The sequence below is a fragment of the Mytilus galloprovincialis genome, chromosome 4 (genome assembly GCF_965363235.1).
Source record: "Mytilus galloprovincialis chromosome 4, xbMytGall1.hap1.1, whole genome shotgun sequence".
Taxonomy (NCBI): Eukaryota; Metazoa; Mollusca; class Bivalvia; order Mytilida; family Mytilidae; genus Mytilus; species Mytilus galloprovincialis.
In genome coordinates this window covers 99,677,178-99,704,549 of record NC_134841.1, presented here as the reverse complement: position 1 = coordinate 99,704,549, position 27,372 = coordinate 99,677,178, and the positions used below count along the sequence as shown (strand labels likewise).

Genomic DNA, 27,372 nt, shown 5'->3' with positions numbered 1-27,372 from the left:
TACATGTAATTCATTAATCTTTCTATGAAATCTTCTACGATTTTCCTGTCCTTGTCATCGGAAATTACATCTTACTATGAACAAGGAAATACTTAACATTGAATAACAAAAAAGAACCCACATCTTTATATTGATTAAATATTGAATGTAATAAACATAAAATTTTGTAGTAAAATATTACTATTTCGTAGAAACAAATTTGTAGCAAAGAAATTTCATAGAAAAAGGAAATCATTTATTGCAATCCCAAGATATTTTAGGAAATTTCATTCAGGCATATTGTACACACACATATCTTTGATGAGTTTATAGTTTTAACTGCTTTGATTATCCTACGAGTTTTGATGTATGTATGTATTTTTGCATGTTTGGTATATATTATTACCATTTGAAGTAACTTTTGAACATGTCCTTTAAAACTGCAAGAGGAATTTTTCATATATGTTTTTATCATTTCTTTTGTTATAAGCCATACAATCGGTATATTAACTTCAAAATATAAATTCTCTTCATGAAAGCTGTGTATATTTTAAGAACTCCAGTGTGGAATTAATCCCACAATACAAACTAACATTGAATCCACTTTAGAACTGGCACAAATAAACATTAATTGCTTATATCCACATATTTGAAATTCGGTGGATTGTTGTCCCATTGGCCTTCATAACACAACTCCTTATTTTCAAAACTTTTGATAAATCGATATTTGCTAATTTTGATGATGGAAAGAGATGCAAAACAGAACAAGTTGTAATCAGCCTTCTCTTTATATAAACTTTATCTTCTCAATATTTATAACCATTTTATTAATATTTACTTCTGGTGTCTCAATTGCAATTATACCATATCTTCTTTTACACTTAAAACCAAGAAAACTTCAAAATTACAGGAATAGGTGATTTGACAAATTGCATAAACCTCCTAAAAACAAAATCACAAATAACAACTGAACAAAAAAACTTGGTTTAAATAATATTTATCATTGAAAAACTACAAGAATAAAGTGTTACAATGTTACATGAAATTCAAATAGTGGATTCAGAAACAAGTCTTAAAGGAATCTTGGCAGTATTTTGTTTCATCTCCATGCTTTTGTAATTTATAGGATTTAATGTGGATAGAAGATCTATTTAATCTATGTAAAACAACTCTAGACTCAGGGTCATTAAATATTAACATAGAGCTTAGACCCTGTCTTTTTTTTTAAACTGGATGTCAAACCCTAGATTTAATCATCTTGATAAGAAAACCAATAGTTGAAGGTCAAAAGGTTTAATAACATTTTAATAATGAGCGTTGTCAAAATTTAATACTGTACAATACATATATAAATATACTAACATAAAAAGTATAATTGTAAACTGCAGACAATATTTAAACTATTACCATTAATTTTACCATGAACTTCACGCACACAGAATTATACTTAAAATAAAGACTCATGTATTCAATGTTGTAATGCCCATTTATTTTAATATATATATATATATATATATCATATCTGAGGGAATCTACCATACTTTGGACTATAGATATGCAATATTTTGTCTGCAACAATTGTGCAAAACATAAGCACATGAACACTGTATCCGTTTTTACAACTCTTTTTGTTAAACACGAGATATTCTAAAATAACCCACTGGGGGTGTTTCTTGTCTACTTGCCAATAGTAAACTTTGAAAAAAAAATGTAAAAAAAATATTCGCTTGTTTTACTTCTTTGATGATCTTTTAAAGTAAGTAAAAAAGATGCTTGTCAAGTTTCACTGGAATTTTAATTAATTTATCCCATAAGATTTATATAGTTGACGTATTCACATAAAATAGTTTTGAACCATTTGAAGAATATTTTCATACCTATAAGCTAAGTAAGGATATATTTAAATCCTTTTTAGGCCAATCTACCGATTCCATAACTTTATCTATCAGATCCTTTAGGTTCAATCTACCAGATCCCCTGAATTTCAATCTACCTGTCTTTCAGAACTAAATAACTGATTACATTTTCAAATATTTACAAGTAAGTTGTAACAGACTTATACTAATTAATAGCTGTCAATCCATTTGATAAGCTATCAAAATGTGTCAACCCTTGCATTATATTTTTTTCAAATAAACTAATTGATGATCTCATTGATGAATATGCTGGGTCAAAATTTAGAAAGAAATAGCTTTTCAATTGACAACCATTCACAAATTCTGAAGGAAAAAAATCATCAATCAAAAGTGTACTTTTGAAATAAAATCAATAATCATTATCAAAATGCAAACATCATTTTTGAAATTGGACCAGAGCAGATAAAACCACTAAATGTCTACCACGTAAATAATGTGTGTGGTTAAATTTCTAAATACAGTGTGTGTAGGACAAAGGACTTTTTCAAATCCTATTATCCTGGGTGACTTCAATCACTTTGTATCCTGGTATTGCATATCTTTGGTATTGCCTCTTCTTTACACCCCCATTTTTTCTTCTTCATATGAAATCATTCACTACAAAAAATGAGAATTGATTAATAAATTTAGAAAGAGGGTAAGATTAAGATTTGCTTATTTTTTATCAATTAAGGACTAATCAATGCTTGTAATGTATTAATTTGGGTCAGTCTAAATTAATCATTATCCTTGTTTCAAAGTTATTGATTTTTTTCTCTCAAGTTTTTTCAAAATTTGTTATAAAAAAGACACCTTGTTTTACACTGAGATATTCTTCAGACACACATTGAATAATATTAGAACAAATCAGCATCGGTCAGACAATCTTCATTATAAAAAATTGGTACTATAGGTGTCTAGACTACTTATTCAAAATCCCAATCTTTTCAACCAAATTTTGTAATTTTCACAGCTTTCTAAATATTTCTATATTTATATTTTCTATAATATGGTAGAAGACAAGCACTGTTAAACATAACCCTTTTGTTTTCTTGAAATCTCCAATAAGTATACTACTTGTTTGAATACATATATTTCTCTTGTAACAAAAGGTTCATTTCTGCAAATTTGTTGGTAAGTTTAAGTAAACAATGACATCAAAAGCACTATTTTTTGTCAGGGAAGGGCAACTTTAATAAGTTCGAAACTGGAGTGGGTGAGTTAAACAAAATATACTGTGATCTTAATTTTCTACTATGAGGAGGCAATTCTCAGCTTTTGGAAAGCTGCTAATACTTAATGTACTATCACAAATTGACCAAAAAAAAACTGGCCCAGATGTTACTTACCATTTTGAAAAGATACTTGCATATAGGATTTCAAAATCAGTTTAAGGTACATACGGTCATTTACTTATTCATTTTAATTTAAGTATAATACATCTCATTAATTATTTTAACAACAGCAGGCCATTTCCATCATTGCCGATTTATGACGTTATAATGTTGACGCTAATAAAGGTCAATAGTGGTCAATCTCAAATGTCATGACTGTTGAAATATTGGATAATCACGTTTAATTGATTTTTTTTCATCCAGATAAATGTGATTTGAAAGTTTTCTGAAGATTTCAATGGGAACCTTGGTGGCATTTAAGCCATCCTGTTTCCCACACATTAGTCTTATACAGAAGTTTAAATTAGCACTGTAATTTCATTAAGAAAGTAAAAAAGGATTTTTGGATGTTCATTCAGAATATGTGTAATTTTTTTATTGAAGACCTTTTATGAATTTTTCTTGCTAATTTCATGAATTTGGCTAACCTAAAAAACTCATAAAATGTGATGAAAGACAATTTAGACTAGCACTCTATGATAATTTGTGCCTAGACTTAGCAGGGTGGTTCTCATGTAAGTACAGTCCATCTTTTGATTAATTTGGTTGTAAATATATCTCAGTTTTTCCAAGGTGACCATCTAATTTTAAAACACAACTCATTTCATAAAAATAATAAGTTCTGTTTTTGTCTGTCCAAAATGACTTTAATTTGTTTTGTGAAGTGACTTTGAGCATAACAGTTCTCCTTGTGAAATTCAATGTTAAACACTGTGTTCAGACTGTTCCTGTGAATTACTAACAGAAATACATTCAGAAAGATAGACTTGTAATTCCACTATATTTGAATACATTGTTTCAGTTAGAATTAAAAGATTGAAAAATATAACTAAATCCATTCTTAATGTAAATAATAATTTTAACCAAATCATAAGAAGAAAACATAATTTTTATTTGATTTACAAAGAAGTAAAAAAACACATTTACTGACACTATAGTTCATTGGCCCATCTAAATTCATTTCAAAATACACACAAATATGGTATTTCCATAATTTAATTATTAATTACAAAAAAATACATGCATTCATTATTTTATATATCTATTTCTTCCCAATTGACACCTTTAATTAAGATATATACAGACCACATTGTAGTACTACAACAGAGACTGGATTTTCCTGCATTTTCTATACTAATTCACACCTATTCTAATGGAATATTCATAAGGACAAATAATTAACAGAAAACATTATCATGAATTAAAAATTCCAAAGTACTTTCCATGGTTAATAAAATTCAAAAGTATTTTCAATTCCATGGATAAGAAATGCGAAAGTACCATCAATTCCATGGTTAAGAAACTCCAATTTAAGTTTCCCATCTTAACATGCTTAAAAAAGTACTTTGTAAATATATTTTGTCAATGTATATCAACCAATTATTTCAACAAACTCTCTATAAGGCCCTATAGAAAGGGTCTTTAAACTCCTATGTGTAAGGGAAATGGAGATTAAGGTCTGTGTCCCTTTTCCTTGTAGAAAAAGGAACCTACTGTATCATTAACATATCAATATTGAGGTTGTGAGTTCCCACATGTGGCAGGTACACTAGGCTCAATCTTAATTGAGAACGTAGGATTGTCAGTTTTCCTACTGAAGGTTGGTGACTCTCTGGCTTCTTCCCTCAATAAAAACTGACAGCCAGGAAATAGCACAATAGTGCTGAAACAAGGTATACACTGATGGATAGCACAATAGTGCTGAAAGTGGCGTAAAACACAAATCAATCAATCAATCTTGCAGGAGAGACATAAGCCTAAGCTATTTTACTTTTTTCTCTTTTGATAAAGTCTTTTTTCTTTTTGGGGCTGTTTAGATGGAAATAAAAAATCAGGCATCCCCCGCATTTGACTCTCTGTATTTGTTGGCTGCATCAGCCTACATGGAGGAACTTATAAAGTCAAGGTCTTATAAAGTCAAGGTCGTGACAATTTTAGCTGTGAAGGTTACCAAACACTTTTTGCTGAGTGGGAGAATATATCCATCAAACTTCCTTGTGGTTTATTTTTCCTTTTTTTCTTTTATTTTAGTGAATAAGTCCGGATTCAAGAAAAGTTTTTTTCCTGTGTGCATGTAAAAAAAATCAGGGTCAAATCAATGTGCTGTTTTTTAGACAATAAAAGTCTTGCTCATTATATTTTTCATTTTGAGGGGAAAGAAAAGCTGACAACATGCTAAACCCAGTAATTAAAAAAATAATCTTTACAAGACCTGAGGTATTCCTTGATGTAGGCCGACATCCTCCAAAGAAAACAAGGTGCTTAATGCAAAGAATTACCACCCACTTGTGATTAAACTTGTCAAAAACAGTTCCAAACTGAAAGGGTACTCAAATCATTTGATTGTCCAACAGAAAGTTCTTTACAACATAACTAAAGCAGAGTGAAACATATGAAAATTACGCAGGCAAACATACAAAAATACAGATACATAGATGAATGGATGTACAATGCTATTGCAGTATACCCTTCTTGATTTATAATAGCACAAATTTTACCTTTTTAATTTCAATTATTCATTTTTTTATGGTAAAAAGGTACTTTTAGCATCTAATTATTAAAACGAAAATTCATTTTTATTTGTGGAAAACTACTTTTCATTGACTTCATAAGTTTTAAAAATATAAGCTTCAACAAAATACAAATTCACGTAAAATTGGTATGCAAAAATTTATCAAAACTACAAAATCAATTAGTATTCACCAGCTTTTCCTTCTTTTTCATCCCTTAAAATTTTGGAACCAATAAAAATAAATGGATCAACAGAAAACTGCGTAAATCTGGAAGTTTATGTAAAAAATTGAGCATGTTAAGTGGGTGTCAGGCTTACAAACACTGTACTCTTATGTTAACTTACATGAAACCTAACAATTGACAAATTAATTTTAAAAATAAATTAAAGTGCAACTAAAACAACATTAACAGAATTTGTAATGCAAATATGAAAATTTGGGCTATATAACTAAAAATACACAGAAAGAGTAACATTAAATGTTTACAACAGTGCAGCGTAGGTGTTTGTTATTTAAGGAAATAATTATTTGAATTGGAGTAGTAACATAAACATTTCATAGAAAAGCAGTCACCCTTACATATATCTGTGAAACTGTGGGAAAATATTCTGTGACCTAACATAGTTTAAATGATGTCTTATATCTATGTAAATTGATCTTTAAAATGAATATGAGAATCAAAGTGACTTTTTATAATAATACAACTGCTCCTGGTGTTTGATATAAAATTATAGTATTTTTTACAAGTTTCAAGTTCCTGTTACTGTTTCTTAACAAAATCACAATGTAACGAAACCTTAATTGTTTACTATATACTGTGTATTATTATCATATATATAGGGAACACATTTTTGTGGATTTGTGGGTACATGGTGAACCACAAATTTAAGTGTTTTACTGAATACAAATTTCATACAGCCTAGTTTTTAAATTGTGTCATAAATTACTTAATCTAAGATTTTAGTCCATCTTCAATCCATAATACATTTTATCTAAGTTATAGTAGTCAAAACATTTGTAGTAGGTGAAAAAATCATTACATCATCAATTATTTCAAGGGTAGATTCACTGTGTATACAGCCATCTTGGAATGTACAACACCAGTGCATAGTTGGTCAAGATCTGCAGATTTGCAGTTTCTGTGCAAGGCTGTTTATTTGTATAGAGAAAAATAAGTGATTTATTGCATCATCCAAAATGTTTAAACAAATACGAAATATTTGTGCATTTAGAATCAATTTTTCAACTTTAAGGGTAGATAATTCTTATAGTAAAAGTTTAAATTGGAACATCATTCAAAACTTTTTCCAAGAATTTTAAAGTGACATTTGTTAACATTATTCACTAGTCACTATATCAAATATATATGCAAATGTAAAAGAAAGTCTCAAACATACTTAAAATACATAATTTATTACTTTAATTGTTATTCGTAAAGTTGAATTATTAGAATATAAAAGCCCTTAAAGACTACCATGTAAGTTTGTCAGGTACTGGGTTTTCCATGTTAAGAACACAACATTAAAACATAGTTATTTCATTCTTTGGGTAAGTAAGTACTATTTACAGCAGCATTTTTTCAGGGGACTAATTTTCCATTTAGCAGGGCACAAAAATTTTAAACTATAATTTAAACAGGTATCCTCATAAAAACTGTATTTCAATTATAATGAATATCTTTCTCTTTTACAATATTTGCCACCATCAAGAAGGTGGGTCTGAATGAGGGGTCATTAAATCCTCTATACTTTATTAAAATTTTAGTATTATTTTTCTCTACTCTTAATTACTTTTGCCCATTATTCTCATTTCTTTATAATTTAGTAACCCATTATTCTAAATTCTGATTTCCCCCTTCACTTCGCACTCTCTGCTTTAATAGTATTCTAAAGATTATATTAACCCCATTCAGACCCTGGCATGACATTTCTTAGCCTTGGAATATTATTACCGAACTTGTTTTCCTTCATTTCATTTATCCCAGTAAATATCCTATAAACTCTAATAATTACTTATTAATTATTCATCATTAATGTACATTTACGTGACCATTTCCATGGCAGACTTTAATTACTTTCTTTTCATGATTGTCATTTTTAATAACTTAAAAGAACATATACCATTTTCGTTTTCAATAAGATGATACAAATATATTCTATGTACGTCTAATTAACTTTTTATCGACAACAGAACTAAGCATAAAAAACAAATTAGAACAGGTATATTTTATATGTTACAATGATGCATACCAATAAAGACACTACTGCTTTAGGCCATACACAAGATTTCTATCTGTAGTGACACAGGTGAATCTAGGCTATATCTATGTGATATCTATCCTAATTTAAGAACTATTAATCTCCTTTTATTGTTCTCTTGAAATCGGATTATTGTATTATTTTTGAATAGAATTAAGATGTAACATTTAATAGAATTTTAATCTGCCCGATGTAATCACTGATCTTAATATAAAACATTTTCATGATCTATAAATCCTTAATTTAATGTCCGTTTCTGAATACTAATCTGATAAATTGAGGAAGTTTAGTATAATATTATTTTGGTAAGATCTCCTTTACATATATGTGGTTTGATGGTTCACTGTTAATAAAGTGTTGATATTGGTATTCAGATCTGCTGTTGTTGCACAATTCAAGCAAAAATTTGTGGTTATTATTTATACAGGTGCTTGAAAAAAACAATTTAAATGTGTCAATCATCATGATCGTGCTCTATTAAAATAAATTAACAACCCTCCTCTGTTGAATCCAGTTATCTTAATGCTCCTAAAACTGAAGTTAAGACTAATATTTATATTAATAAATTTTTAATCAAGTCTTAGATGGTCATCTAATTAGCAATCATACCGAAGCAAATTTAGAGGAGGGCCCCCTTTACTGGCAAAAAATTGGTTGATTAAATAGGTAATCACTGAAGCTTGACAGGAGCGGGCCCCCTCTTAGGCAGTCAGTGGGCCCCCATTTAAGAAAAAATCAGGATATGCCACTGCATACTAACTACATCTCCTTATTTTCTATTCAAAATATATATGACAGTATATAAACATTTGTTGACCATGTTTATACCTTGTCATGACAGATCAAACAAAATGATTAGTATACAATGCAGATGTAAGATTACTTCAAAGATGTATAAAAATTACATTTTATCTAAAAGCAATGCCTATGGGCTCAATCAGTACTTAAAAGAAGACTGGCAAATACTTCACTTCTTTCTTTCCTTATGTGTACATGTACTCTAGTATAGAAATCTTCAATATTGTCAACTTTTTCTATTTTTGAAAGACGAAAGAAAAACCATTTGTATCATTGATGTGTAGAGTATTACAGGTCATGTGTTTTAGGTGTTGTCAAGCTTGTAGAGTATTACATGTCATGTGTTTTATGTGTTCTCATGTGTTTTAGGTGTTGTCATGTGTTTTAGGTGTTGTCATGTTTTTTAGGTGTTGTCAAGCTTGTTTTATGTAGGGATATGAACCTTTATTGAATTTATTGTGTAACAGAATATCTGATGCATTAAAACACATAAAATTGAAAGGATAGTGTCAATATCTTGTTAAAAAATTTCCTAAGCGAATATAATTTTTGACAAATAGAGCAAAGAAGTCAATAATTTAATCTTGATAATACTCGAAAATGCCCCCAAACTTTTTACCTGTAATACGCTGGATAATAATTTTGGACTCAAGCCTGTTGTAATCTTTTGTATACTTTGGAAGAAGTTGCTTTTCTTGTGTTAATTTTTCTCCATAGCTTCTTTATACGTTCTGTCTATCCATTTAGATAATTAAAATCCCTTCCTGCAAAATCATATAATTTTATATTGAATCTAAAAATTTAAAATATCAATACGTTTTGCAAGATGTAAAAAAAAGAGTGAGGGCCCATATTTGACTAAAAATAATAGCTGACTATACATTATGGGTTTTCACATCGTTGAAGACCATAGGATGACCGCTAATAGGTTAAATCCATATTAATTGAACTCTTTTAGATAACTATCTCATTGGCACTCATTCCCTCTATCCATATTTTTATATTAATGTCATTGGCCTTATCCTTTTATAAAAAGGCAAAGCTAACAAAGTTTTCTACCTGCATCACACAAATATAATCAATATTTCAGACAATGCCACAAATAAGGTAAATATACTGTATGCTTAAAATGAACCCCTGTAGTCAGAGAAAATGGGGATCAATGATTACTTTGATGACCAGAATGACGATAGCTGGAATGCTTCATTAAAATACACCAGACACAATACAAAGGGAAAAGGTGTTGTCATTATGAAGGCCATACTAGCATACTGTAGATTTGTTAATATTTGTGGGCTACTAAATTTTCATATATTTTACTGGAATAGGAAAACATCATAAATGTTCAAAGAAGTATATATTTATTCAAAAGGCATGTATATAAACTTTGTAAAACAAAGATATCAAATAATCTTTGTTTATATCACAATTTTCTTTTTTCTTAACCAACAAAAAAAGATGGACCCACACTCAACAGTACATACATGTACAGCATGTAACTGAAGAGTTGCCCTTGTACTGTTGAAAAGCTGATTGCTAATCTAACAAAGATTAAGTGAATCTAAATTATTAACTGTATAATGAAGCTATACTGTGTATGTTAACATAATCCTGAATATGTTACAACTAGAGAGATCATTATCCTTCCTATGTAAATCAATAGCTTACAAGTACTTTCTGTACATATGTTTAATCAAACTACGTAACCACTGGTATTGGAGGATTTGTTTCCTTGTTCAGATTCATGTGCTATACAAATATATTGGTTAAATAGAAAGCCATTGTGTGATCTACAAACTTTAATCCTAGGTTAGCCAATCACCTTCCAATTCCCTTAGTGGTATGGCAATGGAACCTGAAAATAAAGGAAGCACTTATTCAATATTAATTCATAGTCTGACTTTTTGTTATACATTTGATGGTAAAACTGAATCTGGAGTTTTAAGACATGACTTTAAATAAATTAATAAATGTACTTACTTTGTTTCTTACTTATGAATAAACTTGCAAATTTTTAAATATATATACATATTATGCCTTTTTTCTTGGTGTTTTTTTTTCAACACTAATACATTAGTAATGGGTTTTTTTTTCTTTTAAGATCAACACTTAATCTAGATGCTATAATACAATTTTTTTACCTATACATTATAGTTTAATTTATTGTCATTGTGCTGAAACCAGTATGCAAAGTTCTCCAAAATGTATTCCTAGCCTGGTCGTCATTTCCATTTTGCCCACCTTGACTTCAAATCTAGTGTTCATAGTGAAAATTAGATGGTCCTGTATTTGCTTTAAATATGTAGGATCAATTGTTCCCATAAATGGAGGTATATAATGATTTGCTTTTACAAATTGTAACTTGGATTGAGAATTGTCTCATTGGCCCTCATACCACATCTTCTTATATATATATAAAATTGCACACATTTTTCACAATGGTTTCACAATATCAAACAATAATAAGTGCCATACTTGTATAAATGTCGATGACCATGTACGATTGCTGTTTGGTCCAACAAAGTTATAATTTTCAAAAAAATGTCAGTAATTAGGTATTCACAAGACTTTCTAAAATTTGTCTTTTAACTTTAATTTACTGGTCTATTTTCTTTTCTACAAATTTATGGAGGTGGCCATAATAAAAATCAATGCTTCATTTCCATAACAATTTTCTAGAATGTATGTTATAGTTTCTGTGGTAAAAATTTACACTTTGTTAAAAGTTAAATACATCTACAACTATGTGCAATTATTTACACATTTGTAGAAACTATGTTCACATATGGCAAATTCAATTGTAAAAAAAATAAGTCAGTAACATAGGGTTTGGATTGCATTTCATGCAATCTTTCCCTAAAAAATAATCATTGTTTGTAAGTTTTCTTTTTTATCAAACTTAAAATGCTTTAAATTCATAGGTTGTCAATTGAATTTAATTCATATAATCCTTAAATGGAGAAATCTTGCTAAGTGAAATATTATGATACAATTTGGTAAGCCAAGTTAGATAAAAGTCTTTAATATATTTCCTATTTTATATATCTAGTACATGTATGACACATATGGCTAGTAATAATAATGATGCTTCTATCAATATGAAGTAAAATAGATATCACATCACTTGTACTGATAATTCACTGGATAGATCTAATTTTGTCTGGTTTAGATTTCTGTACAACTAAAAGTCTATTGTTTGATTATTAACCCATTTCTTTCCAATAAAATCTGTGCAAAACCAATACTAAAATTTATTTTTGCTTTGCTATTATTGATATTTTTATCTATAAAATAGCAATATTATTCCAAAATAGCATAAAAGTCCCGTTTATTTAATAAACTTGTCTGTTTCTGAACTACAGGATTAAATGAAGCCATTTTAAGCGACCCTGTAGCCATAATGCTTTATTGATTTTGCAATCATTGTCTATTTTATACAAACATCTCACGACTAAATGTAAAACATTATGTATTGATCTCTGGTTGAATGATGACGTCAAAGCTTTACGTATGGCTTTCTCTCACAGATCTGACCTGAATACTGTCTGTACTATATTCAGGGTTAACTCTTCTTCACCTGCCCATTTCCTGACTTTTTTCAATTGTTACAAAAGGAAAATATCCCGCTACATAATTTCTCTTTCCTATCTTAAATTTACATGGAAACTCTTTTAAAAAAAAATGCATTTTCTTTTTCAATGAGTCTTCCAAAATAGCTGATTTTGACATTTTGAAAAATTAAAAATCAAATGATTTGCCTAAGTATTTTTTGCACTATATAAGTATACATATATATTTGTCTGTGGTAAAGAAATGGGAAAAGTAACATATTCGTGCATGAGCCAAATGATTATAGCAGCATTTTCTTTATAGTGCCTTTTTAAATGACTCAATGATTTAAAGAACTGTGTGTTTAATAATGCATTTCAAGTGTTGGCTGATTTTTATTCTAATTTTCTATTTGTGTTTTTTGTTTGCAAATATACATACATGTACATAAAAAGATTCATGAAGGTTCAAAATTGGCCCAAACATTCTTGATTTTTTTATAAAGTTATCATAAAATTTGAATTAAAATAGTTACTTCACAAATAAAATCTGGCATATTCCACCAACGATAAAATCATTGTTGCACTGTAGTTGCACTATTTACAAAAGAAATTTATCATTTTGAATGATTTATTTACTAAAAATTTGAGTTTTGTTAATAAAAAAAACAACATTGGCCACGCAAGACAATGAGGCTTATTTATGTTAAATGTGGATATATCTTTTCAGAACAACCTTTAAACAGCAAATTTGGCTAAAAATTGGAGCACATCATACTGTTGATCTTATTTTCAGTTCCCTTCATCAAACAATAAACAGAAAAATTGTTTACTTTATGTAATTTTTCATATTTTAGTAAATATCTGTTTGCTTATCAGATATATATGACATAGTCTATATTTTGAGGCCAAACTTTAACATTCCTACGTTTATCCTACGTCACTAAAATCCATCTAATTCTAATCATTTAATATTATTTCATCTTATCTTTCATAGATATTTTATTGTTTCTTTAAAAGATTTTTATTAGAGCAACAGGGTCTTGAGCTTCAATAAAATGCAGATTTGAAAGTTATCTGAATTTTAATTAAAGTGAATTATCAAAAATCAACATGAATTAAGGCTAACTGTCTATAAAAATCCATTTCTAAAAACTAGCCTAAAAGATGTCCAGAGGTGGATTTAGGGGGGGAATTTTGTGGATTATATAGGGAATCACTGAAGAATGACCTGAGTGGGCCCCCTCTTAGGCAGTCTGTGGGAAACCACTTATAAAACATTTCTGGATCCACCACTGATGTCAAATGGCTTTGTGTAAAAAATAAGTGAATAAATACTTAAAAAAAAAGTATTGTCATGAAAGGCCACCTTGTAGAATTTTTTAAAATAATCAAAATTTAAAAATGATAGCAGTAGGATTTAAACAAATATTATTTTGGTTTTCATAAGGATTTATTTAAAAGTGAGTTTACTTTTTGTTCAAACCACAATACAGAATTCTGATTGAAGATTCCAATAAACTAGGTCTTACAGGTGGAGATAACAGGGATTGATAACTTGTTCTAATATTCCAATAAACTAGGTCTTACAGGTGGAGATAACAGGGATTGATAACTTGTTCTAATATTCCAATAAACTAGGTCTTACAGGTGGAGATAACAGGGATTGATGACGTGTTCTAATATTCCAATAAACTAGGTCTTACAGGTGGAGATAACAGGGATTGATAACTTGTTCTAATATTCCAATAAACTAGGTCTTACAGGTGGAGATAACAGGGATTGATAACTTGTTCTAATATTCCAGTAAACTAGGTCTTACAGGTGGAGATAACAGGGATTGATAACTTGTTCTAATATTCCAATAAACTAGGTCTTACAGGTGGAGATAACAGGGATTGATAACTTGTTCTAATATTCCAGTAAACTAGGTCTTACAGGTGGAGATAACAGGGATTGATAACGTGTTCTAATATTCCAATAAACTAGGTCTTACAGGTGGAGATAACAGGGATTGATAACTTGTTCTAATATTCCAATAAACTAGGTCTTACAGGTGGAGATAACAGGGATTGATAACTTGTTCTAATATTCCAATAAACTAGGTCTTACAGGTGGAGATAACAGGGATTGATAACCAGGGGCGTAGCTAGGTATTCATTCAACTGTAGGCACAAATCGACAGGGGGTCTGGGGGCCGCCCAAGGCCCCCAGCAGTAGGTAGGGGTAGCTGGTAGGGGGTTCAGGGGGCGAAGCCCCCGACGGAAAACGGATTTCAGCGTTTTGGCTGCAAAATTTTATGCACAAAAATATTAAATTTTCAGGTTATTTAATCATGATAATTATAATATATATACATGATGAAAAGTTCGAAGAATTATGAATAATTTACCATAACATCTGAATGGTGAATTAAATAACGCAGTACAATTGTAAAATCAAATATTTAAAAAAAATATTTACAATTTATATGCATAGATCCGCATATCCCTTTAATTAAGCAGTACACCCTGTTTGGTATTTTCAAAACTATTCCGTTATGATCGATATACTTAATTGATGGTACATATTGACGATCCTTCATTAAAAAAAATTTGGCACGTGCACGTAAACACTGATATTACTATATAATAACACTATCCTTTTGGCTAGAAAGACATCAACCATCAATCTTTTGATTCTTAAACCTTCACCCTAGCCACACAAACACATACACACATAGTCGATGTCTAATGCAAAAGTTATGTTCTGTTCATACTAATAACGTAACAAAATTCAAGAAATTTCGTATTTCTTTATATCCCGCTCTACTGTAAAATCCCTACCTGCTTAGGAATTTGAATAATAGTGGTCGTTACACGTAGATCTGAGCGTACTCAAAACTACTGGAAGCTAGTTGATAGATTGATTTTTAAACATCCAGTGTAAAATATTTATGCAAGTTTAGAACAAAAAAACCAAACTGATTATTTACAATAAACACAACAGAGAGCTTAGTCCTGTAATAGGTGTTGTACAGGACGAAGGTCTGGAAATTTGCCAAATGCCATGCATTGGAAAATGAGGGATTATTGGATAGGAGCAGAAACTTTGCCTTTCAGTAGACCAACTACGAACTCCTCAAAGAGTGGTATTCTCTCTACAACTAGGCATAAGATTAAATGTCCCCATTCTGACCAGACGTGACTGCGTATTTATACATCCTGCACAGCAAAACGGACGACCAACATTGGCAAGTCGGGTGAAGACAAAGTGGAAAGCTAGTTGAAAACTAACAACAACTAATTAAAAATTCATGTGTCTAAGTTGAGGTTCATTCAAATTTTTGTTGATAGAATTGAAATGATCTGAACCAAAGTTCTAGTTTATAGTTTCTATATAAGGTACACACATAAAAAAAAACATTCATTTCTATCCAATATTCCATTCACTAAGGACGAGAGACTTGTGTACACATGACATTCGATAATTAGTGTTGTGACAACTTCACTGGAGTTCATCTACACATAACGTTGTTTATTATTTTTTTAATAAAAAAAAAATATTTGTGAAAAAATTATGTGTAGGCACGTGCCTAAAGTGCCTAACGGCAGCTACGCCCCTGATAACTTGTTCTAATATTCCAATAAACTAGGTCTTACAGGTGGAGATAACAGGGATTGATGACGTGTTCTAATATTCCAATAAACTAGGTCTTACAGGTGGAGATAACAGGGATTGATAACATGTTCTAATATTCCAATAAACTAGGTCTTACAGGTGGAGATAACAGGGATTGATAACTTGTTCTAATATTCCAATAAACTAGGTCTTACAGGTGGAGATAACAGGGATTGATAACTTGTTCTAATATTCCAATAAACTAGGTCTTACAGGTGGAGATAACAGGGATTGATAACGTGTACCTATATTCAGGTAGAAGTTTATTATGTCTTAAAAGGGAAATAACTCTTCTATGTAACCACTATTCTAAACCCTGATTAGCACAGGTGAAAATTATAAATGAGTAGGCATCACATAACCCACCGATATAAAATATTACATGACCTAGCTATAGGTAGCCAACATTTTTATGAATTAACACTTTGACAGTTTCTGTTGCTGTCGTCATTGTTTCAATTAGAAGCAGCAGGTTTCAAAAGTTTAATGTCAATCCCATGTAACCTTTGTAAACCAGTACAGTATCACCTTGATAAAATACCCCTGCTGGTTACACTCCCCAAAACACTGTTACACTCCCCAAAACACTGTTACAGTACAGTATACAAAGCTCCTTGATAAAATACCCCTGCTGGTTACACTCCCCAAAACACTGTTACAGTACAGTATACAAAGCTCCTTGATAAAATACCCCTGCTGGTTACACTCCCCAAAACACTGTTACAGTACAGTATACAAAGCTCCTTGATAAAATACCCCTGCTGGTTACACTCCCCAAAACACTGTTACACTCCCCAAAACACTGTTACAGTACAGTATACAAAGCTCCTTGATAAAATACCCCTGCTGGTTACACTCCCCAAAACACTGTTACAGTACAGTATACAAAGCTCCTTGATAAAATACCCCTGCTGGTTACACTCCCCAAAACACTGTTACAGTACAGTATACAAAGCTCCTTGATAAAATACCCCTGCTGGTTACACTCCCCAAAACACTGTTACACTCCCCAAAACACTGTTACAGTACAGTATACAAAGCTCCTTGATAAAATACCCCTGCTGGTTACACTCCCCAAAACACTGTTACAGTACAGTATACAAAGCTCCTTGATAAAATACCCCTGCTGGTTACACTCCCCAAAACACTGTTACAGTACAGTATACAAAGCTCCATCAAAAGAGGTAGATGTCACATGAACAAGTCTGATGGACATGTAGATCTTGCAAGGAACAGATATACCAAATATACTCATCATATTACTCATAATAAGAGGAAAGTTCACAGAAAAAACTTGAAAATGAGGTCAAGGGCAACAGACAAGTGACAGACAGATATGTAGTAACATAAGGCATCTGTAAATAAGTTATGAAGCATCCAGGATTTCATCATCCTGAACATGCATGAAACATTTGCCACTGGATGTTAAGCAACCAACAATCAATCAATCAATTGTTTTTTTCTGAAATATAAAGCTTTAAACAAATAATTTATATCCTTGCCACTAACAGATTGTATTATCCCTATATTTCACATTCTGCAACTTTGGTCCGTGGTGAGAAAAAATCATAACTGTCTTTTTCTCGTCTGCTTTTCTGATAATGTGGACATTTAAATTTAAATAAATTATGTCTAGATTTGTAATTCATGATGTCAATTCGTGATAGAAACATAACTTGTCCTTGAATACTTCTATAAATCATATTATGATGTAATGATTTATATGTTACATTAATTTATAAATTAAAAATATAATAGTAATATTGTAAGCTCAATATTGTTTTTTTAAATGTGATTTGATATTTATGTAATTCATCTTGTTATCACAGATGACTGAATTTGAAGGTTAAATCAATACTGAAACAGACTGTAACTGATTGATAAGCAACAAAATAAATCGTTTAAAACATTGTCCTAAAATTTAAGTTATTGTATGCTTAATTTTGTTTAAACAATTTTGTTTTTTAACTAATTGATGTCTGCTGTATACAGTGTCTTGATATACATGTATTGACAATGATTGTGCACAAGTTAAATCAAAGTTGTGTTGAGATACTGTAAATTCAGAAATTATTGACATGTTTTTATTATTGCGAAAAATGCAACATGTTATAATCGCAATAATTTACACTCGCATTTTAAAACATTTCATATGAATTAAACATGATTTATTTCATGTTGCAAAAATTAAAATCGCATTATAATCTAAAATGATAAAATCGCAATAAAAAAATACAAAAGGCAATATTTTCAGAATTTACAGTAAATAAGACTGACAAGAGTTATATTAAAAGCCTTATATCAATTGCATGTACTTATACTGCTGAAGAGTAAAAGTACCAAAATTGGAATTTTTGTAAGTTTACAGATTCTTTGTAACGTTTGAAAGATCTGCTGTGGCTATAAAAGAGAGTTCTACATAAATATGTAAAATAAAAATAAGTAGATTTCATATAAATAGTACTCAATTGGTGATGGATTTTTAAAGCTGGTTTAACTGTTATAATGCACAAGCAAACACAGAAGCCACAAAATATTGTTTGTTGTTGTATTTGCACCTTCCCACTGAATATTACATAACCAACAGTCAAAATTGTATTTGAACCACAAAATATCAAGTTTTCAGTTATAAGCAAATTTGTATGATGTAATAAATGTACCCTAACAGAATATGGTTTCATTGAAAAAAGCCACAAAACCACAAAGTACAAATGTACCTGGCCAAATATAAACAGTTATAGTGCAGATTTACTGTTATAATCAGAACTTAAACAGGAACCCAGTCAGACTTTTAATGCAGTTTTTAACAATATCATCACACACCAACAGGTACATACATGGTTAGGGGGAGGGTTGGGATCCCGCTAACATGTTTAACCCCGCCACATTATTTAAGTATGTGTCTGTCCCAAGTCAGGAGCCTGTAATTCAGTGGTTGTCGTTTGTTTATGTGTTACATATTTGTTTATCGTTCATTTTTTTATATAAATAAGGCCGTTAGTTTTCTCGTTTGAATTGTTTTACATTGTCTTATCTGGGCCATTTATAGCTCACTATGCGGTATGGGCTTTGCTCATTGTTGAAGGCCGTATGGTGACCTATAGTTGTTAATGTCTGTGTCATTTTGGTCTTTTGTGGATAGTTGTCTCATTGGCAATCATACCACATCTTCTTTTTTATATGTACATTATGTTTGTACCAACAATTAGAATTCAGTTTTACAAAACAAAAACTAACAAATACTCAGGACAAAATTATACTATAATAATCACCATCACAAACAAGACATTGATCAGAATAAGATGATTCTCCTGGTTTTACTGCTGCAAACCAGTAACCAGTCGAAATGACACTATAGTGAACTGCTACTTCACACAAACCACAAGTCAACACCCACTGATCATATGATCTTTCATATGCAAAATATAACTCCTAAAAAAATCATTAAAAAAGAAAATATATATGTACATTGATTGCCAAGCATAAGTAATTTTCCATTAGTCATTATAAAATAGTAGTATACTTTGACAATTACAGTTACCTTGAAATACACCTACAAACTGACATAGTTGTTACACACATCTAAACACCTACATGTATTATGTGTACAGGGGATGTTAAAGATTTAATGATAATTCAAGTGCAAGTGTAAACATGTCCTCACACATTTGTTTTTCTTTGAGAACAGAGAAGTAATACAGACAGATGCAGATCCTAGCGGGGGCGTCGATGGCGTATGTCCTGTTTTGATTGGAAAAAATGGTCATTTTGTTAGCATAAAATCACCAATCTTTTTTGTGCGCTTAATTTTGCAAGTTTATAATATATTCATGCTTATGTAACAAAGGTCCTGATTAATTTTTTCTATGACATCATAATAGCCTATGTTGCAATTTACTTGTCAGACCAAATTTTTTTCTAGTACCTGAAAATATAACATTATTGTAGAGACCCGTCCTTGTCTTTGTGTTCTTCACTAACCATACGGGTATTTATTTGCTTTATAACTTTTGCCCTAGCCAGTATACGTGTCTTGCCTCTGCGACTTCATCAGGGCAAGTCAACATAAAATGTAGTATTATATTCATAGAGGACATTTGAAAATTAAAAAAAAGGTAAATACAATAACTTAAGTTTTATAATTGATATGGAAGGAGTAAGGAAATTCTATCGTTGGACTTATCAATACCATTTGATACAGGCAGCTTAAGTATTTAGCCTCAGTATCAAGTCTTTCAAAGTGAAAATTACCTTTGTACTTCATATTGGTTATTTCATCAAGCTCTTGGTTTGGGACTGAGCAGTGTCACCACTCATACTGTTCTCAAATAAGGCATCATTATAATGTCAAAGTGATCCTCTTATCCCATCAAAGACTTTAACTAAGGTTACAGTGACAACTATACCCTTCACAGGCCTCTGGTCTACACCTGCACTATATCGTACTCTGAATTACTCATACATGTAAAATTATAATAAAAAATAAATAAATTAAAAAATATTAATATACACACAAAAATTATGTCTTACAATTATTATGATCTTGTTGATCTTTCTAAATATAATTTCATATTAATTTTAGATCAAACTAGTATATAAACGTAGTGGGAGACTTTCTTTAAATGGACCATTTATCAGGTTATCTCAACCAGCAAACATGAAAGTTAAATTAAGAAAACATTTTTACCTTTTAACTATGGTACAACTGTACTGTATTAATTCATCCACGATGGACAAAAAGTCAAATGTTTCCTTAAGTCCCCGACAGTCATGACAGTCAAAATGAACATTGACTATTTTTTTATGTCATAAGAATAATTGAATAACTAAAATAACAACTCTTGATTTAAATATTATTACTATTATATAGATATAAGAAGATGTGGTATGAGTGCCAATGAGACAACAATCCATCAAAGTTACAACTTATAAAAGTAAAACCATTATAGATCAAAGTATGGTCTTCAACACAGAGCCTTGGCTATAAAAAATTCCAATTTACAATTTACAATATTTCAAAAAAAAAAACTCCAACATATGACATGAAGTTAGTTGAAATTCTGTATGCTTACTGGTTAAATGTAGACTAGCTATGTGTACACATGCATTCCAAATTAAAGTAAAAAACATCTATAAAATTTACAGGGGCAACAGAAATATTATTTATTTATTAGCACAATAATGTTCAGATCATTGCTTAATTGTGGTAGGGAGAGCATTTGTGGAGCCAAATATATAGGGTTAATTCACGACATACATTCCTGCATAATAATAATTATATGAGTTATCTCCCCTGATTAAGTAAAGTTTTAACTATCAAACCTCCAGACATTAAATCTTCAAATACTTAAAAACACTTATAAATATTCTACTTGAAAAAAAATAAAACATTGATGAATCCAAAATGATGGTATCTTTAATCTACCAGCTAATTTATACTGTATGATTATTTTCTTTTTATCCAAAGACTCACTATGGACATGATGGATTACTTATTGGATTCATTAACAATAACATTATAATCGACAAACTTATATACGCTTTTTACCGGCCTGAACTTTGTGTGTTAATCTGTGTAGATTCATCATGTTCATGTCACATGTTTTATCTGTGCTTGATGTGCGAGTTTGCCAAGGAAAAGTTTTGCCCCTGGAATTAAAAGTGATATAATTTATCAATAGCCACCCTATAGATCTGACATCACATAAAGTGTGTCAGATATCAATACAGTGTAACCTACCGTAATAATTCATAACAATATATATTCTTCCTAATGCAGATTCATTAACTGTTCTAAGATACCAATTTAGTAGATAGGCATGATAGAGGAAAACTTGTTGTTCTTAGATACCAATTTAGTAGATAGGCATGATAGAGGAAAACTTGTTGTTCTAAGATACCAATTTAGTAGATAGGCATGATAGAGGAAAACTTGTTGTTCTTGGATACTTGAATTTGAGGTTTTAACCAAATCTAGCATACTAACAAAGCGAAGGATTTTTGTTTGTTAGCTGTACAGTTATATATGTGGTACATATATATACCCACCAATTGTCCATTGTAATCAATCCAAAGTAAACGGTGAAATACAAAGTCTTCTTTAATGTTAAAAAAAATATGTCCCAAAAGGTTTAAGCTGACACAAGTTTCACTTGCACTTGTACATGTATATTATTGAGTGTTTTGTCTGTATATATATGTTTGATCATGTTTGTTCACTCAGGTTATCAACCTTATCACATTAAATGAAAAGAAAATGCATTTATAATTATGGCTATGCAATTCTGACAGCTTGTCATTAATTTTGTTCTTCCTCTAAGACTGCTATGCAGTTGTTTAGCATGTACATGTATATATGTAAAACATTTTTTAACAGGCCAAATCATTACTACATGTATACAAATGAAAATTATGCAATAAAAGGTCATATTAAATATTGTACTTTTTACAATGGAGAAAATCGAAAAATGACCAGTTTTTATTTTTCATTAAATTCTGAATATGTATACCATCTGCATTATCTGTATTTCACTGTCTTACATGGTTATCAGTTCAGTCTGGTCTTTATCTAGACTGTGTTTAGGTCAGGACAGGTGAGAGTCCATCTGTAAACATACAAATACTAAGTAAACACATTACTTATCAAAATGAGGTCATTAATACAAAATATCATAAGCTGACGGAAAACAAAATCTATTTATTTTGGTTATTATCAGCTTTCGTTAATACTACATGTATTATCAAATTTGATGGAAGAGTATTAACGAAGAACTTGATTAAATATTAAATGTCACTAGAGATGTAACATAAAGATTATGTGTATATGTGTGAAGTTTTCTCCTATGTTCCAAAATTTGGACATTAAATGAAAAATTTCTATCTGTAAAAAAATAACTTACAGTTTATACCTGATAAATTGATGATGTTTTTACAGAGAAATTCGTGAAAAAAAGCAAATCATATAGACTTCCTCCAAATTTATTCTTTCTGGAATTTTTGTTTCAAAATCATAAAAAAATATAGTAAAATGGCTTAATTGTGATCTTCCAGAATTGTTGAATTTGAAATTTGTTTCCTTGGCCTAAACTCAATAGATAAAACTATGTACGATAAAAAAAGGTAATTTGAACAAAAATATTTTATTCTGTAACATAATGTCTTTACTGAAAGACTATAACATGCTCAGAGGCGGATTTAGAGGGGGCCCAGGGGACCCGGGCCCCCCTTTTGGGGAAAAAATTTGGTTGCTTATATAGGGAATCATTGAAGCGTGACTGGAGCGGGCCCCCTCTTAGGTCAGTCAGTGGGCCCCCACTTATGAAAATTTCTGGATCCGCCACTGATGCTCATTCGCTATTAATGATTTGGCCCATTGAGAACTATATCAAGTGTACTTTAAAATCTTGTTACATGTACATTGTATGTCAGGTGTGTCATTAAAACAAAAATCAATACAATGTACCAGTATGTGCATATGTGCATAAATCTTTGATCCATAATGGTTGTCAATACCTGAACAAAAGTGTACACCTACAATGTACCACATGGAGAGAAAAAAAGATAATCACTTTTACATTTTAGTTAAACTTAACATGCTAAAAGTACATATATTCAGCACATAACAAATTGGCCTTACTGTATTAATTAGGCATGTAACTGTATCAATTAAGCATGTACATGTTTTTTTTTAATTTTAAGGACATAACAATTATTCATAATTTTGGTTTACATACTGCTCTTCAAAAAACAGCATCAGATCAGAATTTCAAGATTTAAAGATCAAGGGGTTTTGTTTGGGTCAACTGTTAATTACAAATCACATCCAGGGTAAAATTTCTTTATCATTTTTAAGATTGTATATGGTCAGTCTTAATGCAACCAAACCAACTTTCCTGATGTCAAAGGGAAAAAAATGAATAACAACAAATTTTGCATGAATGTCAATTTGTTCTTTATCATTTGTTGTAAAACTTTTTAAGTGATCAAAGTCTGACTCAGATTAAAATCATAATTGCTGTTTCAAGTGATGCAGCAGTTTTTTTTGGCATTAAAATATATCTTCAATCCCAGATTTTTACAGACTATCACTTGAAATTTCCCCTCAAGCACAATTGTATGCTACCCCCTCCTCTTACTGATTGACCAACACTTACAATGTTGTACATCAGATAGAATAATAGGTGTAAAGATAATACATGTACCTCACCTCTGACCTTTGTCATATATTAGTGTACAGGTGTATATTTTGGTTTCCTGTCAACTTGCAAACATTAAAATACAGAGATTGATAAGTGGATTGTCTATAGATACATGTAAAATAAAACAATATAGATATAAAGGTTCATGTTAGTAACAACCTAGACTTTAGATAAAACATTCAAGGTCAAATATTTGATAATCAGTCACAAAATTGAATAAAATTTTGGTCTACTTCAAACAGTATTTATGTTGATCACTAGGATTTATCTATACATGTACATGTAAGGACAACTGGAGCTAGTGAAACAGCAACCAAACAGCACATTTAAACTATACAAAATACATCTTAAAGTCAGCCTAGTATCTAATGATGGACAAGTAACACACTATTAGTCTCTCAGGATATGTAGTCTTAATATTAATTTAAAGGATACTTTATACAAAGCTCTTCAATATACATGCATGATGTAAAATATTCAAAAATATTCTGTTAATAATTGTATAACAAGGAAATAAGATTTATCTTTATGCTGTCCAAACTTAAGTATGTATTTCATTTCTGTAAACCCAAGTTAAATCATAAGATTAATTTTCAAAAGAACAGCACTACAACTGTATATACCCCTCTAAAGGTCAAGGGAACAGCAACCCTACAATACCAGTTTAACCTGGGTTGCATTCAATATCATATCAGCTGCATAGGGCTACTTAGATTTTTAACTACTGAATGTAAAGGTCTATGTAGCTGCTACGATATTGAACGCAACCCTGATAAAGCTGTGCCCATGAGATCAATGAACTGTATGCACTGGCTTCATTGTTCAATTCTACATGTAGATAAGTTGTCAGTGTAAGCACTGAAACATTGTCAACCATTGCGAAGGACAAACAGGTGGTAGGGTTAGTAAGTAAAAAAAAAAACTCAACCCTATTCTCATATTCGAAGAACTGTCAAACATTGAAAAGGACAAACATGTGGCAGCTTTAGTTAGAACTCAACCCTCATATCCACAGAACTAGAGGTTCTAAAGATCATGTGTAACCCACCTAGGTCTATGTGCAGCTGAAACAATGCATGGACACTCTCCAACATGGTAGATAGACTAGACTATATAAATCATGAGGAAAATATTTTTTTGTTAATCTTTAATTGCAAATATTTTTCTCTAACTCCTTAATACAAAAAAAGTTTGAAAACTTCAACGTTTAAGTAATAGAGTAATACCTCCTATAGACAAGTAATGATTTAAGTCATGTTGACTTATTTGTAAATCTTGTCTTCCTGATCTTTTTTGCTATCTCAAATTCCATCTACAATGTACATGTATTTATAATAGTTTTCAAGATTAAAGGGGAGAATGTAAATAATGTAAAACCTTCCATATAGATTTAACCACCAATATCAGGATTAATGGTTATCAATTTTTTAGATTAGTTTTGCTTTTCAAACTTTCTCTCTACTCATTATAGTTTGAAGACAAAATACAAAAACACAATTAATCAGTAAAAATCATCATAAATGAGCAATAACCAATGTCATTTAAAATCATCAAATTATACCGACTTCTAATTTATTATACTTAAAAGATTGTGTTCTACAGCAAACTTTGATATTATATCGTCAAAAAAACTGTAAGCTTTTTTTTTAAAATCATTTGTAAATCAGGACATCATAAAGTGGCCAAGCAAAGTATCCCTACAGTAGGCCTGTTTTGATACATGTACATTTTTGTCCAATTGATTGAAATTTTAATCATTGCCAACCAGGAAGTACAAAATGTAACTGTACAGCAGATTTAAAAGCTAGAACACAACATTATTAAGCAGCACGGCAGACAGTCCAATAACTTTAATGCTTGACCCAACATTATCAAGCTGCAGCAACCAAATATAAATTTTATCTTGTCATAGAAACCAAGAAAACTTATGTGTAACCCAGTCTTTCTGAGAGTCTGACTTGACAGACAGAATCATGTATAGAAATGAATCAAGAGGTAACTAGATTAACTTTAACTTTAAGGGATGCAGATAAAAATAGAATACTCAGCTTCAGTATAAAATGACTGGCCAATATATATGGTTTATAAATGGCAATAAGTAGATTTATAAGTATTTGTTTAAGTTATTCAATCCAATTCATACCTTCCACCTCCCTATCACCCCTCCCTCTTGTTTAAACTCTGTAGTGTATTATGTATCATCTGGACTTATTCAATTTAAAAGAGGGGGTCACCAGATGACCCCCCCAAGATGTGTGTTTGCCATATAATATACTTTTTAATTTTGCATTATTATAATTTCTTCACCTGATAATACCAACTGTGTTCTGATGAATGTAAATGATAAAGATTTTCAACAGAAAGAAAAAAAGAAGAATATGAAAAGTGTATTGGTTCCTTTTGCATAAATTAGGACAACAGCTAAACCGGTTATAAAAGGGTCATTCGTCGTCTCTTCAACTCATCAAATCCCTATGTAGTACAAATCTCCTATGACATTTTGTTGGCAAATATCTATGTAGGCATATTCAGATGGTTGTCTATTTTCGAATTTCATTTCTTTTTTAATTATTTACGAAATTGCCCACGGAAAGATTGATTCTGCAACAGAACAGCCATTTTCCTCATCATTGCAGAGTTTATTTATAACCTCCAACTATCTTTAGACTGATGTTTTATATCATTGATTAATCCTTTAGACATTTTGAGTCATCGATCCTGTAAAAATAGATTTTAAGATTGGATTAGGTTAATATTTGTAGTCTCTTCCAACCACTAGAAAAACAAAATATCGGCTCTGACACCGGTGCAAATTGTTCTGACGTCACAGAGTTATTTTCAATATCTCGTTAAATTTCGTAAAACTCCGCCTGACGGAAACTTCTATAATTGGCCACTACTAATCCGGTTTTACGAGAATAAACGAATTTACCCGAAGCAATATTCCTTATATGGACATTTTGTTTCCTTTCCGAGTTTGACGTCACATTTTGGAATTCGACCTTGTCTCCCATATAAGGAAATATGGCAATCGGAAGATCAAAGGTCAGATTTACGAGAATAATTTACTCATGTGTAAAAACTTACTACGTGGATTTTCTTGAAAAATAACGTATGTCTCTCGCTAAA

At 30.6% G+C, this 27,372-nt stretch overlaps 1 long non-coding RNA gene across 10 annotated transcripts; it reads right to left on the bottom strand.

Moving 5' to 3' along the window:
- Window positions 1-959: 959 nt before the first annotated feature.
- Window positions 960-27,059, bottom strand: LOC143073594 (uncharacterized). 10 transcript variants are annotated; one of them, XR_012977540.1, is made up of 8 exons: window positions 26,820-27,058; window positions 22,555-22,650; window positions 21,594-21,694; window positions 20,297-20,475; window positions 19,318-19,477; window positions 10,506-10,692; window positions 9,457-9,601; window positions 960-2,492 (listed from the first exon to the last, which is right to left on the bottom strand). It is a non-coding gene; the product is annotated as an uncharacterized LOC143073594 (long non-coding RNA). The 10 variants fall into 10 exon arrangements; XR_012977538.1 differs by lacking the exon at window positions 26,820-27,058 and adding an exon at window positions 26,551-26,636; XR_012977542.1 differs by lacking the exon at window positions 26,820-27,058 and adding an exon at window positions 26,551-26,636 and having other exon boundaries at window positions 10,545-10,692.
- Between the last annotated feature and the right edge of the window lie 313 nt (window positions 27,060-27,372).